This window comes from Hyla sarda, chromosome 6 (genome assembly GCF_029499605.1).
Source record: "Hyla sarda isolate aHylSar1 chromosome 6, aHylSar1.hap1, whole genome shotgun sequence".
NCBI classification, from domain to species: Eukaryota; Metazoa; Chordata; class Amphibia; order Anura; family Hylidae; genus Hyla; species Hyla sarda.
Genome location: NC_079194.1, coordinates 231,969,106 through 231,981,964, shown reverse-complemented (window position 1 = coordinate 231,981,964; position 12,859 = coordinate 231,969,106). Strand labels below are relative to the sequence as shown.

General features: G+C 48.1%; 1 protein-coding gene across 2 annotated transcripts in view; it reads left to right on the top strand.

Annotated features, from left to right (window-relative positions):
* The window catches only part of BBOX1 (gamma-butyrobetaine hydroxylase 1), a 117,833-nt gene that overhangs the window by 93,106 nt on the left and 11,868 nt on the right, over positions 1 to 12,859 (top strand). The gene's annotated exons all lie outside the window — the stretch shown is intronic.

Below are 12,859 nucleotides of genomic sequence, written 5' to 3'. Positions count from 1 at the left end.
AATGTAATGAACAGGTTAATTAAGTGGGAACATATGATGCTTGTCGGTAACCACAATTGTTTCTCTGAAGACTTAAGAAACATTGTTAATTCGAGTTAATGAACTGCGTATGTGACAGCGGGTACTGTAAATCTGGGACAGGACCGTGACCGGCCTTGGGACTTACCGGCTGCTAGACAATTGATGGAGCCTGGAGGGACCCCAGTTCTCTGATTGTATCAGTATTATATTAATTTCATGCCAGTGTTCTCTAAACTACATTTGCTGTGTGTAGGAAGGACTGTGACGAAATCCACTGTTATGTTTAGCTTACGTTGAAGTCACCGAGGCTATTAATGCTGTGTGTAGCACTAGTCTTGTGAAATCTTTATTAAATCCAGTAAATTGTAGTGGGAAAAAAATATTAAATGAACTATTCATCTGCATTGGAATGTATGAAGGCTTTGTCGGGTGATTTATTTTAAGTTTCAAAAGGGGCCAGGCTGGGCTAAAAAAAAAAAAAGAAGGAACACTCACTTGCCACAATTCCTGGTCACTGCCATCTGACGATGCAGAGTCCCCACTGCTTACTGTTTCATGGTCGCTTTAAAGGGGTACTATGTCCCTAGACATCTTATCCCCTATCCAAAGGATAGGGGATAAGATATCTGATCGCGGGGGTCCCGCCGCTGGGGACCCCCACGATCTTGGCTGCAGCACCACAGACATCCGGTGCAGGAAGAGAACTTCGCTCCATGTCGGATAACTGGCGATGCAGGCGGAGGCTCGTGACGTCACAGCTGTGCTCCGCTCGTGATGTCATGGCCACACACTCTCAATGCAAGTCTATGGGAGGGGTCGTGGTTGTGACACCATGCCCCCTCCCATAGATTTTCATTGAGGGGGGCGTGGCCGTGACGTCACGAGCCTCTGGCACTGAACCCAACACTCTGGGTGCAGCACAGAGATCACGGGGGTCCCCAGCAGCAGAACCCCCGTGATCAGGCATCTTATCCCCTATCCTTTGGATCATTTTGATAGGGGTTAAGAGGTCTAGGGGTAAAGAACCCCTTTAAGGGTGCATGCACACCACGTTTTTGCTATACAGTTCCCGTATACGGTTTTAAGTTAAAAACCGAATGGGACTGTATAGAAAACCGTATGCATTGACTTAACATTGTAAACCGTATGTCAAACGCATCATCCGGTTTAGTCCGTTTTGCATCTTATACGGTTTTGTCTGTTTTTTTTACCCGTACCCAAAACCGTAGTCTACCATGTTTTTTGGTCCCAGTGAAAAATTTTATTAAACCGTACACATTTTTTTAAAACATGGGAGTCAATGGGAACCGTATAGAACTGTATGTGCGTACGGTTCCATCCGGTTTTCACCATCCGGTTTTTGACTTTGAAATTCCCCCCCCCCCAAAAAAAAAAACTGTGCAATCAAATAAGTGAAACTTTATTCAAAATGGAGTGAAAAGTTAAAAATGTATATGTTTTTTCTTAAAAAACGGATGCAACCGGATTTTTTAAACCGTATACGAGTTAAAATTTGTACACACGTTTTGATACAGTTTAGTCAGGTTTTGAGGAATCCGTTTTTCATCAAAAACCTGATACGGGAACTGTGTTGCAAAAACGTGGTGTGCATGCACCCTAACACATGGAAGTGTCTACTTGGAAGTGTGGCTGGGATGGGTAACTACACTGGCCAGTGATTGATGATGGTCATTTATTTATGTTGAGAGGAGTCCAGGAACCGTTTTACAGTACAGCGGGAAATTGCATTATGTAGTGTACCCTTTTTATTTTTCTAACCAAGCCTTGCCAGTTAAAAATAATAATAATAATAATAATAATAGGTACCAAACAGCCCCTTCAGAGTAACTTAATGTCATGTTTGGGTTCTAATACAAATCAGATATCTTGTAGCATATATGTCTAACCAAGTGATAAAGCAGTGTTTTTCCCCAGAACACCAGTCTGTAAGCATAGCGTCTTGTAGTTCTCACCTCATAATAGTGCAGTGCCTTCAATCAAATCTTGATGGGAACCTTGTAGGAATGTAGAATCTTCCTCTTCTGTCAGGGGTAGACTGGGTAATCCCTTTGCTAAGCTCAGTATACACATTTAGAAGAGGTTAGAATAAAACAGACTTATTTTTTTAGGGGTTTTATGGTTTAATGGCCAAGTAGAAGTAATACAGATTAATGAAAAGTACAACACATCACATAAATGTGCGGCACTGCTATGAGTAACTTAGCTCAATGCCATGTCTCCGGACGCATTGATCGGGTCAGGATGGCTGCTGTTATCTAACAGCAGCCGCGCCAGCATATTGCCCAGAGGGGTCCTGAGACCTCTCCTTGTCAATGCTTGCCGTGATTGACCGATCAATTCTGACCGGCAAATCACGGCTTTTCCAGGCCCATCTGATCTCATGTGATGATGACCCTAAAGGATAGAAATGAGGTGGCAGGGGTGCCACCCCTCCTATCCCTGTGATTGGTCATTGATGAGCGACTGACCAATCGCAGATTGGGGGCAGGGAGGGGTTAAAGTTAAGTTTCCCCCGTGGTGCCCACCCAGGGTAGTCCGTGGGGGTGGGCGGAGTAAAATGGGCAGCAGAGTTGCTTACCTGCGGGTGGGCTTGTGGCAGCAGCGGGTGCGGAGGCGGGTACGGCAAAGTCTGGTGTGCTTCGTGGCATTGTGACCATCTACAAACTATGACCCTCCAGCAGTTGCAAAACTATGGCTTTGGCTGTCTGCGCATGCTTGGAGTTGTAGTTTTGCAACTGCTAGAGAGCCACAGTTTGGAGACCGAGGACTTAGTGACCCTTTTTTTTTTTAGCAGCACTGTACTGCTGTGGGTCACCAAACTGCGGTCCTCAAGATGTTGCAAAACAACTTCCAGTATGCCAATGGCTGTCTGGACCAGGGCCGGCGTTAGGGTGGGGCAAACCAGGCAATTGCCTTGGGCCCCCATCCCCCAGGCCCCCTTCTAGCTGCTTAGTAGCGGATCAGCAGCCCGCTGCAGCGCAGCCGCGGCCACTTTAAAAGAGTGACCAGAGGCAGACCCGGACACTTCTCCTGCTTTTTCTACTTTTCATATTTCCTTACCTGGCCGCGCTCGGCAGGCTCAGGTAATGTGGCGGGTTTTGTGGGCTGTGTGGATAATATGATGAGTGACGTCTCCTGCTGGCTCCTCTGCACGGTGTCTGGGACGTCACTCCTCATTCCCTACAGCTCCAGCTGCATAAGTTTAGCAGTCCGGCTGCAGGAAATGATGAGTGACTTCCCTGCCAGAGGAGCCGGCAGGAGACGTCACTCGTCATATGATCCACACAGCCCACAAGACCCGCCACATTACCTGAGCCTGCCGAGCACGGCAGGGGGAGTGGGGGGACCTAATGTGGGTGAGCTATACTGCCAAACTAATGTGGGGGAACTATACTGCCAACCTAATGTGGGGGACCTATACTGTCAACCTAATGTGGGGGAACTATACTGCCAACCTAATATGGGGGAAACTATAGTGCCAACCTAATGTGGGGGGAACTATACTACCAACCTAATGTGGGGGAACTATACTGCCAACTTAATGTGGGGGAACTATACTGCCAACCTAATGTGGGGGAACTATACTGCCAACCTAATGTGGGGAAACTATACTACCAACCTAATGTGGGGGGAACTATACTGCCAACCTAATGGGGGGGACTATACAACCAACCTAATATGGGGGAACTATACTGCCTACCTAATGTGGGGGAATTACACTGCCTACCAAATGTGGGAGATCTATACTGCCAACCCAATGTGGGGGAACTACAACCTAATGTGGGGGAACTATACTGCCAACCTAATCTTGGGAAGCTATACTGGCAACCTAATGTGGGGGGGACTATACAGCCTACCTAATGTGGGGGAACTACAACCTAATGTGGGGGAACTACAACCTAATGTGGGGGAACTATACTGCCTACCTAATGTGGGGGAACATACTGCCAACCTAATATGGGGGAACTATACTGCCTACCTAATGTGGGGGAATTACACTGCCTACCAAATATGGGAGATCTATACTGCCAACCCAATGTGGGGTAACTACAACCTAATGTGGGGGAACTATACTGCCAACCTAATCTTGGGAAGCTATACTGGCAACCTAATGTGGGGAAACTATACTGCCAACCTAATCTTGGGAAGCTATACTGGCAACCTAATGTGGGGAAACTATACAGCCAACCTAATGTGGGGGAACTATACTGCCAACCTAATGTGGGGGGAACTATACTGCCAACCTAATGTGGGGGAACTATACTGCCAACCTAATGTGGGGGAACTATACTGCCAATCTAATGTGGGGGAACTATACAAAAATATTAAATTGTACTATTCTGATCCCTATAACTCTTATTTTTCTGCATACGGGGATGTATGAGGGTCATTTTTTGCGCATTGATTTGTAGTTTTTATTGATACCATTTTTTTTTTATGGGACTTTTCAATTACTTTTTTAGATATTTTTTATGGTATTTGAAGTGACCAAAAATTAGCAATTCTGCTTAGTGCACTATTACGACTTTTGGGGCCCCTCTTATGATTTTGCCTAGGGCCGCGCTAAGTCCGGCCCTGGTCTGGACATGCTGGGAGTTGTAGTTTTTCAACATCTGGAGGGCCATCATTTAAAGACCATTTGTCTACCTCCTTTCCCTGCCTTTTTATGGGGTGAAGCTTTTTCGAGGGTTTTTCTTTTGCACTTTTTTGTGGGGCATTTTCGGTCTATGTGGCCTGACCGTACCCAGTGTGCAGATTGCGTTGATTGCTGATCAGTAATTTATTACTGATCTGTGGTAACATGGTGTCATGCAGGGCAGATGGAATTACCCTAGGGGCAGATGGCATTAACCCCTTGTGTTTGTGACGCCAGGGCATGGTTTATCCTCGATACCACCTGAAGGTATATCGCTGAATCCTGGGCTAGGCACAGGGGCAATAATGACTCCAACGCCATGTTAGGGACAACGGTAGCTTTACTGAGGGTAGACAGATGGTGAAGTCTATACAGTTCAGCCAGGGCCTACGGAGGTGACCAGTGACTCAGAGACCTTAAGGGTTTGCTGGGACTGGACAATTTAGTAGGACTGGACAATTTAATGCAGGCCACGCTAACTTGACAGTTGCTGACAGGGACTGACTTGACTTGACTGATGACTGACAAAGCTATGACTGTAGCTTACCTGCAATTGACTGTGGCTGCAGACTTGACTTGAGGCCTCCAATGACTCTGGACACACACACTAGGACTTAACTTGTCCTCAGCAAAGACTCAGGAACTAAGAGCGCGAGCTAGCTCCACCCAGGGCTTACGTGGGGAAACTAGCAGGGAGCCCATAGGTCCCCCCAGGGATAAGCTGGTCACTGATACCTCCTGGGTAACAATCACATGGTACATTTCTTAAAGTGACACATTATATATCACAATACACAGCAAAACATATGTACAGGGGGGGAAACAAGTACAAGGAGGCCAAGGGGACACAGAAGGGAGGCTGCCTGATGGGGTAGCAAGGGTACAGGGCAACAACTCCCGTTTTGGGCCCTCTTAAATACAGCTGTCCTCGGTGCCCAGTCCTGGAGGGCGGACGACTGATGTGGGCACTGAGGCCTAATGACAGTTCCTGGGGCATTGTAGTATAAAATATCCTTCACAGGTCTGGGTGATCAATAATAACAGGGGATGAGTCCATGTAGCACTTTTAAATGTCCTTACGTGCTCTTTGTTTGGCATTACTGAGTAAACATGTGAGATTTCTTTACGCTTGTAGCTGCATGAGTAATACATTTTTAAGCACTATAACACATTGGTGGCGGATTGAGTTGCCAGAGGCTATCTTCCCAATGCCTTAGCTTCTGGGGCCCTTCGGTTCTAAACACTTCTCCCCAGAACTCAATATACATTGCTATACTATACAACAGTGTTACCAGTACATACTGTACTCTGTCTCTATATATCTTTACTATCTTTCTGGGGAACCCTCTGGCCAGTAGAGTACCCTGTACACATGGCCAGGAAAGAAAACACTATACATATATGGGCATACATTTAAAACTGGTGGACTGGGACTACAAAGGATGTTACAGTCCTAACTTAGTTATTTTCATATGTGTGGACTATTTTGATTATACATGGACTAACTATGTGTGGTACATAACTATACACATTATATTGTGAGCTAATCATTGTACCTTGTGGGAATTTGTCCTTGTGGCGACCGTTGGGACCTACGCAACACCACTTGGGGGAATCTGGAACTCTTTCGTCTTCTGGAGTTCTTGGAACCTCTGAAGCTGCAGCTAACGCTTCCTCGACGAATTCAAGAGCGGGTATTGGTCCAGGGCTGGCGGGACCCAAAGTCACTGATGTCTGTACTGGAGAGGCTGGAGATGGAGTTGGTACTCTAGAGAATGGTGTATAGGCCAGAGTCAATGGTGACAAGACTGGGACTGGTATAGAGATTAGAGTAGGTTGAACCAGCCCTAGGGTTGGGGAGACACAGAAGATCACAGGCTTAGTTTGAGAAAACATGGGGAAATCCATGGATGGGTGGATTCCCTTGGCTGAGACGTACTCTCTCGTAGGTCTGACAGCGGGAGTAGGTGGTGCTGGGAGCACTGGTAGATCTTCTTTCAGACATAACTTGATTCGGTTTCGGTGAATAACTTTCAGCTCATACCCAGGCTTTTGTACTTCGTATACATCAGATTCCGGATAGGGTACAGCAGTCACCGTGTACGGTTCTGTCTCCCAGATGGAGTCTAACTTGTGAGTGCTATGAAACTTCTGCAGCCAGACCCTATCGCCCAATTGAAGTGGTTTGGCAGAGGCATGACGGTTATAGTCGTCCTGTTGTCTCTGTTGGGCCTCACCTATCTTCTTGCTGATAATTTCTTTGGCCTCTTGGATTCTTCACTGGTGGTCAGAGACCCACTCCGGGGAGGTTTGTGGAGAGTTGTTGAACGGAGCTTGGAGCTGAAATGTTCGATCTTTAGGATGCTGCCCATGTCGCCCATCATCAAAAAGAAAGGGTTGTACCCTGTAGATGTCAGGGCCACTCTTCCTGTCTTGACACAGAGGCTGCTCGCAAAATGTGGATAAAGACTTGATTGATTGCGCTCACAGAGCCCGTTTCCCTGGAGGTGGTAAGCAGTAGTCCGGAGTTTTTTGCAAGCATGGAAATTACACAGCTCTTGGAACAGTTGGGTCTCAAAGGCCATTCTTCAGTCCGTTAGGACAGACTCCGGACACCCAAGGGTTTGTACCCAATTAGTGTAAAACATCTGGGCCGCTGTCTTGGCTGTGAAGTCTTTAACGAGTACAACGACAACCCATTTAGAGTAGTGAGCCACCATGGTGAGAGAATATGTGTACCCAGACCAGGTAGGAGACAACTTGACATGGTCTAGTGCGACCAACTGGTTGGGCCTTTCACTCTGGATGGAATGGAGGGGTGCTCTTGAGTCCTTGCGCACATTCTTGGTGACGTTACAGACTGCACATTCACTGCACCATTTCGCAATGTCGCTCCGCATTCTGATCCAACAGAATCTTCGCCCGACAGTAGCTTCGGTCTTGTGGACTCCAAAGTGTCCCGACTGATCATGGTATGCGTTGAGGACCATCGCCGCGTCTCCTCGGGGAACCAGGATGAGGTTGATGACCAGAGACCGGATCCAAAGAATTTCGGTACAACAGTCCTTTGTCCCCAAAAGTTGTTTCCTTTCTCGCCACAGATGTTTCAACTTGTAGTCACATTTGTTTTCACCAGAAGGTAATCCAACAGATCCCCCATGACTCAACTTTTGTCTTGAAGAGTCTTCCAGGTGCATAGGTCTTCCTTAACCTTTTTGGACCTGGGTTCACCATCCACGAGGGCGGTCACAACATTCTGGTTCACGAACGATGGGTAGAATTGGGGCATCTCCACGTCTTCCCACACATGTTCAACAGGGGTTTCTTTGCTTGGGGTCACCCTAGACAGTACGCCGGCATTGACATTCGAATTGCCACTTCTGTACTTGATGGTGAAACTGTAATTGGCTAATCTTGAAGCCCAACGCTGCTCAATGGCACCCAACTTGGAAGTGCTCAGGTGGGCCAACGGGTTATTATCCGTGTAGACAGTAAATGGCATGGCAGCCAAATAGTCCTTGAACTTTTCGGTCACGGCCCACACCAGGGAGAGAAGTTCTTCTCTGCTCCTTGCAGGTTACAATTCGCATAGGCAGTTACTCGCTCTTGCCCTTCCTGGACTTGGGACAGGACAGCTCCCAGACCCTCAAAACTGGCATCAGTATACAGCCGGAACGGCTGACTGTAGTCTGGATATGCCAGGATGCATGCTTCGGTCAGCAGACATTTGAGAGCTCGGACCGCCGTCTCTTGCTCTTCTGCCCATTCAACACGTAGTCTTCCATTGTAATTCTCCTTCTCTATACTTCGTAAGAGAGCTATGAGGGGTTTCGCAATCTGGGCGAAGTGGGGAATGAAACAGCGGTAGTAGCCGGCAAATCCCAGGAAGCTCCTGACATCTTTCACCGTGCGTGTGGTTGGCCAGATCTGGACTCCCTCTGCGCTGACAACATGACCCAAGTAGTGTACCTGAGGTTTGAGCAAGTGACACTTTGATGGTTTGATCTTCAGCCCATGCTTGATGAGGACTTGGAAGACGTCTGACAGGTGATTAAGGTGTTCCTGGTAGGGCTTGGAATACACAATGACATTGTCCAGGTACAATAGGACACTCTGAAAATTCATATGGCCCAGGCACCTTTCCATCAGACACTGGAACATAGCAGGGACATTGCACTGCCCAAACAGCATACTTTTAAACTCGAACAGTCCCATGGGTGTCATGAAAGCGGTCTTCTCCCAATCCTCCACAGCCATGGGCACTTGTCAATATCAACAGGTTAAGTCTAGGGTGGAGCAGCCGACCCAAGGGCAGTGAGTGACTCCTCGATCCTTGGCAATAGATAAGCATGTAGTCGACACAGAAGTGGATGGTTTCATCCTTTTTCTTGACTAGGATAAGTGGCGCCACCCAGGGGCTCTGACTTTCCTGGATTACGTCTGCCTCTTTCATGTTGGCCAGCATCTTCTTGACAGTCTGATGCATGCCGGGCGCGACAGGATGGTGTATTTGATAGGTGGGCTGTCACCTGTGAGGATTCAATACGGAATCATTGAAGTCTGCCTGAAGTCTGTGGGGTGCTTGCTGAAAGCCTCATGGTACCTCTTGGCAACACTGATGATTCCATTGACTTGGTCCCTTGGGGTAGTGTCGTCTCCAACCTGGAGTTGCATCAATCAGGGCTCTGGAGGGCTCACACTGGATCCTCTGGCCACTTGAGCTGCATGCTGTCGGGCCTTTAGACGTTCTGTCACATAGTCTTTCGACTCTAGGAGGTACAGCTGGACTACTGGAGTATATTTGGGCAAGACAGTAGCGGACTCTCCCGTTGGTGCACCGGGACTCTCCCGTTGGTGACAGTGACAAGGCTTCTTGCAGCTCCAACGAGAGGATAATCTTCCAATTGCATAGGTTCCAGCAGGGCTGGATAGTCCCTACTCTTGACTCCAGGATGTGCATGACACCAGATGATGGTCTCCGTATTGGGTTGTAAGGTCACCGACCTGATGTCCTGAACTCATACTCTGCAGATTTCACCTTGCTTGTTGACAAACTTCTGCTCCGCTTGTAGAACTTTCAAGTGGTGCTACGCAGCCCGCTGGCCTGTAGGGGAAATATGGGGAAGAGAGGCATGCAAGGCTTCTAACACTTCAGTGAAACAATTCTTCATAATGTTCATCCCCAATATAAACTCAACAGACCTCTTATCTGTCACATTAGTTACAATCCCTCCCTGCCTGCTAAGTACATGCTCTTCCAACTGAATGGTGGGCAACCAGTCCCCAGACATGGATACCAGGAGCCAATTACCTGCAACTACTCGGAAGTTAACATCATCAGGCTCACACAATAAACTAGCATCCCAATGCTGATAGAAAACACTTTTAAGTATAGTAGACACTTGTGACCCTGTATCTATCAATGCCTCCAACAGTACAACTTCTACAATAACTTTTACCTAGGGGCAGGAGGCGACATAAAGTGAGAGTCCTGACTGGTCGTTCGGAGATTGGACCTGATGACTGTTTTCCTGAGGGCCAGTCCGCGACCTCAGGTGAAATCTGTTTAAATCCCAGCACTGCATTTTCCAATGTCTTGACTTATTACAGTAAGTGCAAAAGGGTCTTTGAGTCCCCAAGGGTTTACTGGGTGGTGGATTGCGGTAATTGAAATTGCGGGGAGCAGGGGCAGGTTTTTCTAGGCTGGGGCAGTTCCCGGTCAGGTGGAGCGGCCCGGGTGGCAAGCTCCTTCACAGCCTTAGTCAGTTGTTCAATGTCCTGCCTAAAAATCTAAAATCTGAGGCTATGGTGACTGGCAAAGTAGGTGACACTGGGGTGGCGGCTGGTGATGGTGGTGGTATAGGTCTGGCTACCGCCCCTAGTGGCTTATGAACAGGTGGACAAACTTCCTCTAACTCAGTCCCGGACTCAATAACTTGGATAGCCAGTCTCTTGAAAGCGGGGAATGACAAGTTGGGGTTTTGGACCACTAACGTTCTCAGCTGGGCTTTTTTCCACTTATGAGCCCCATCAATAAATCATCCCATTAACACCTTGTTGCCCTGCACGGAAGTTATACCATCTAATTTTTGGACAGTCTCTAGGGCATTCAGTAGGGCTACAGCATATGCTCTCAAGGTCTCACCTGGCTTCTGTCGCCTTTCATACAGCCGGAGACATACCTCTGATGGAGAATGTGACTCAAACACCTGGTACAGGCCTTCAAAGATCTTCTCTACAGTTGTCTTCTTGGAGGCTGGCCATGTGCGGACTTCCTCTAACGCTGGTCCCTGGAGTTGTCCTGTGAGCAATTGCACCTGTTGGTTAGAAGGGAAAGAGTAAAAGACAAACAAACTCTGGATCCTCTCTTTGAAATCCCTCAAGGTGAAGGGTTCTCCATTGTAGGTAGGGAGGACAGGGTTCCCCATGAATACCGGTGCAGACACTGGAACACCAGGACTGTTGATGCTGACTGCAGGCAGGGCTTGCAAGAACCCAGCTGCTGGGACAGGTGATGACCTTGCTGTTGGAGATAAAGGGGCGCTGTCACCTGGTTGATCTGGAGAGCTGGGTTCTGACATCCTGTTGACTTTTGAGTGCTCTGTCGCTTTAAGGGAAATCAGGTGCTTTCCCCTTTAAGATGATTGCTGAAGTGCAGCAGCGGCTTAGACTTGGCTAATGGGGGTACTGTAATGAATGCTCCGCCTCTATTTTGCAGGCACCCTGTTGTAAATAGTCTTGCGACCAGACTTGCAGGTACTAATAGGTTAATGCTAACAGGTACTGACACCAGAGACGTAATACTGGCAATGGTGTTTGCAGAGTCTGCACTGCAGCGGGTGCTTGACAGATAACAGCAGAGCCAAACGCAGCAGCCGAAACCTCCAATATAGCTGCATCCAGGGAACTCCCTGTTTTGGTCCGGTCGGCAAAGCCTTCCCCTGTGCAACACAGAGCGGCTCTTTGGTTCTTCCTTGCTGTGCTGAAGAGGCGTTACCGCTGGGGACTGACGGGGTGGAGCTGCGACCGCTTGCGCATGGGAAACACAAAACCACATAAACCCTTTCAGGTACCAACTCTCTACAATCCACAATGGCAAACAACAGTCTTTTCTTCACCTCCCCCTCTATTTCACAAGCGCCATCAGTAAAACACTTTCCTCTGACAAAGTCCCATACACTTTCTGGTGCAAACTTTATACGCATCGGCATGCGATTCTTGCAGACAATACTGGACACAGTTCAGACTAGGGGGGGGAGGGCTTGTGGCATAAGTCACACACCCGTATCCTGTTCGTAGTTGTGGTAATGGGGTGTGATGCAGGGCAGATGGAATTGCCCTAGGGGCGGATGGCTTTAACCCCTTGTGTTCGTGACGCCAGTGCGTGGTTTATCCTCGATACCAGTCGAAGGTATACCGCTGAATCCAGGGATAGGCATGGGGGCAATAATGACTCCGACGCCAAGTTACGGACAACGGCAGCTTTACTGAGGGTAGACAGACGGGAAAGTCTATACAGTTCAGCCAGGGCCCACGGAGGTGACCAGTGACTCAGAGACCTTAAGTGCTTGCTGGGACTTGTAGTAGGACTGGACAATTTAATGCAGGCCACGCTAACTTGACAGTTGCTGACAGGGACTGACGACTTGACGGATGACTGACAAAGCTATGACTGTAGCTTACTTGCAATTGACTGTGGCTGCAGACTGGACTTGAGGCCTCCAATGAATCTGGACACACAAACTAGGACTTGACCTCAGCAAAGACTCAGGAACTAAGAGCGCGAGCTAGCTCCACCCAGAGCTTATATGGGGGAGACAAGCTGGGAGCCTATAGGTCACCCCAGGGATCACCTGGTCACTGATACCTCCTGGTTAACAATTGCATGGTTCATTACAACACATTATATATCACAATACACAGCAAAACATATGTACAGGGAGGAATCAAGTACAAGGAGGCCCAGGGAACACTTAAGGGAGGCTGCCTGACAGGGCAGCAAGGGTACGGGGCAACAACTCCCATACTGGGCCACCAAAGATCAGTACATTTTTTTGGGGGTACAGATGTTTTCTTTTGTTCTATTTTAAGGGGGGGGGGATTTGCGGTTCGACCACTCAGCTCAGAAAAGTCGATGGTGGCACTGACCACAAACACCCAGCATTACACAGTGCTCATTAA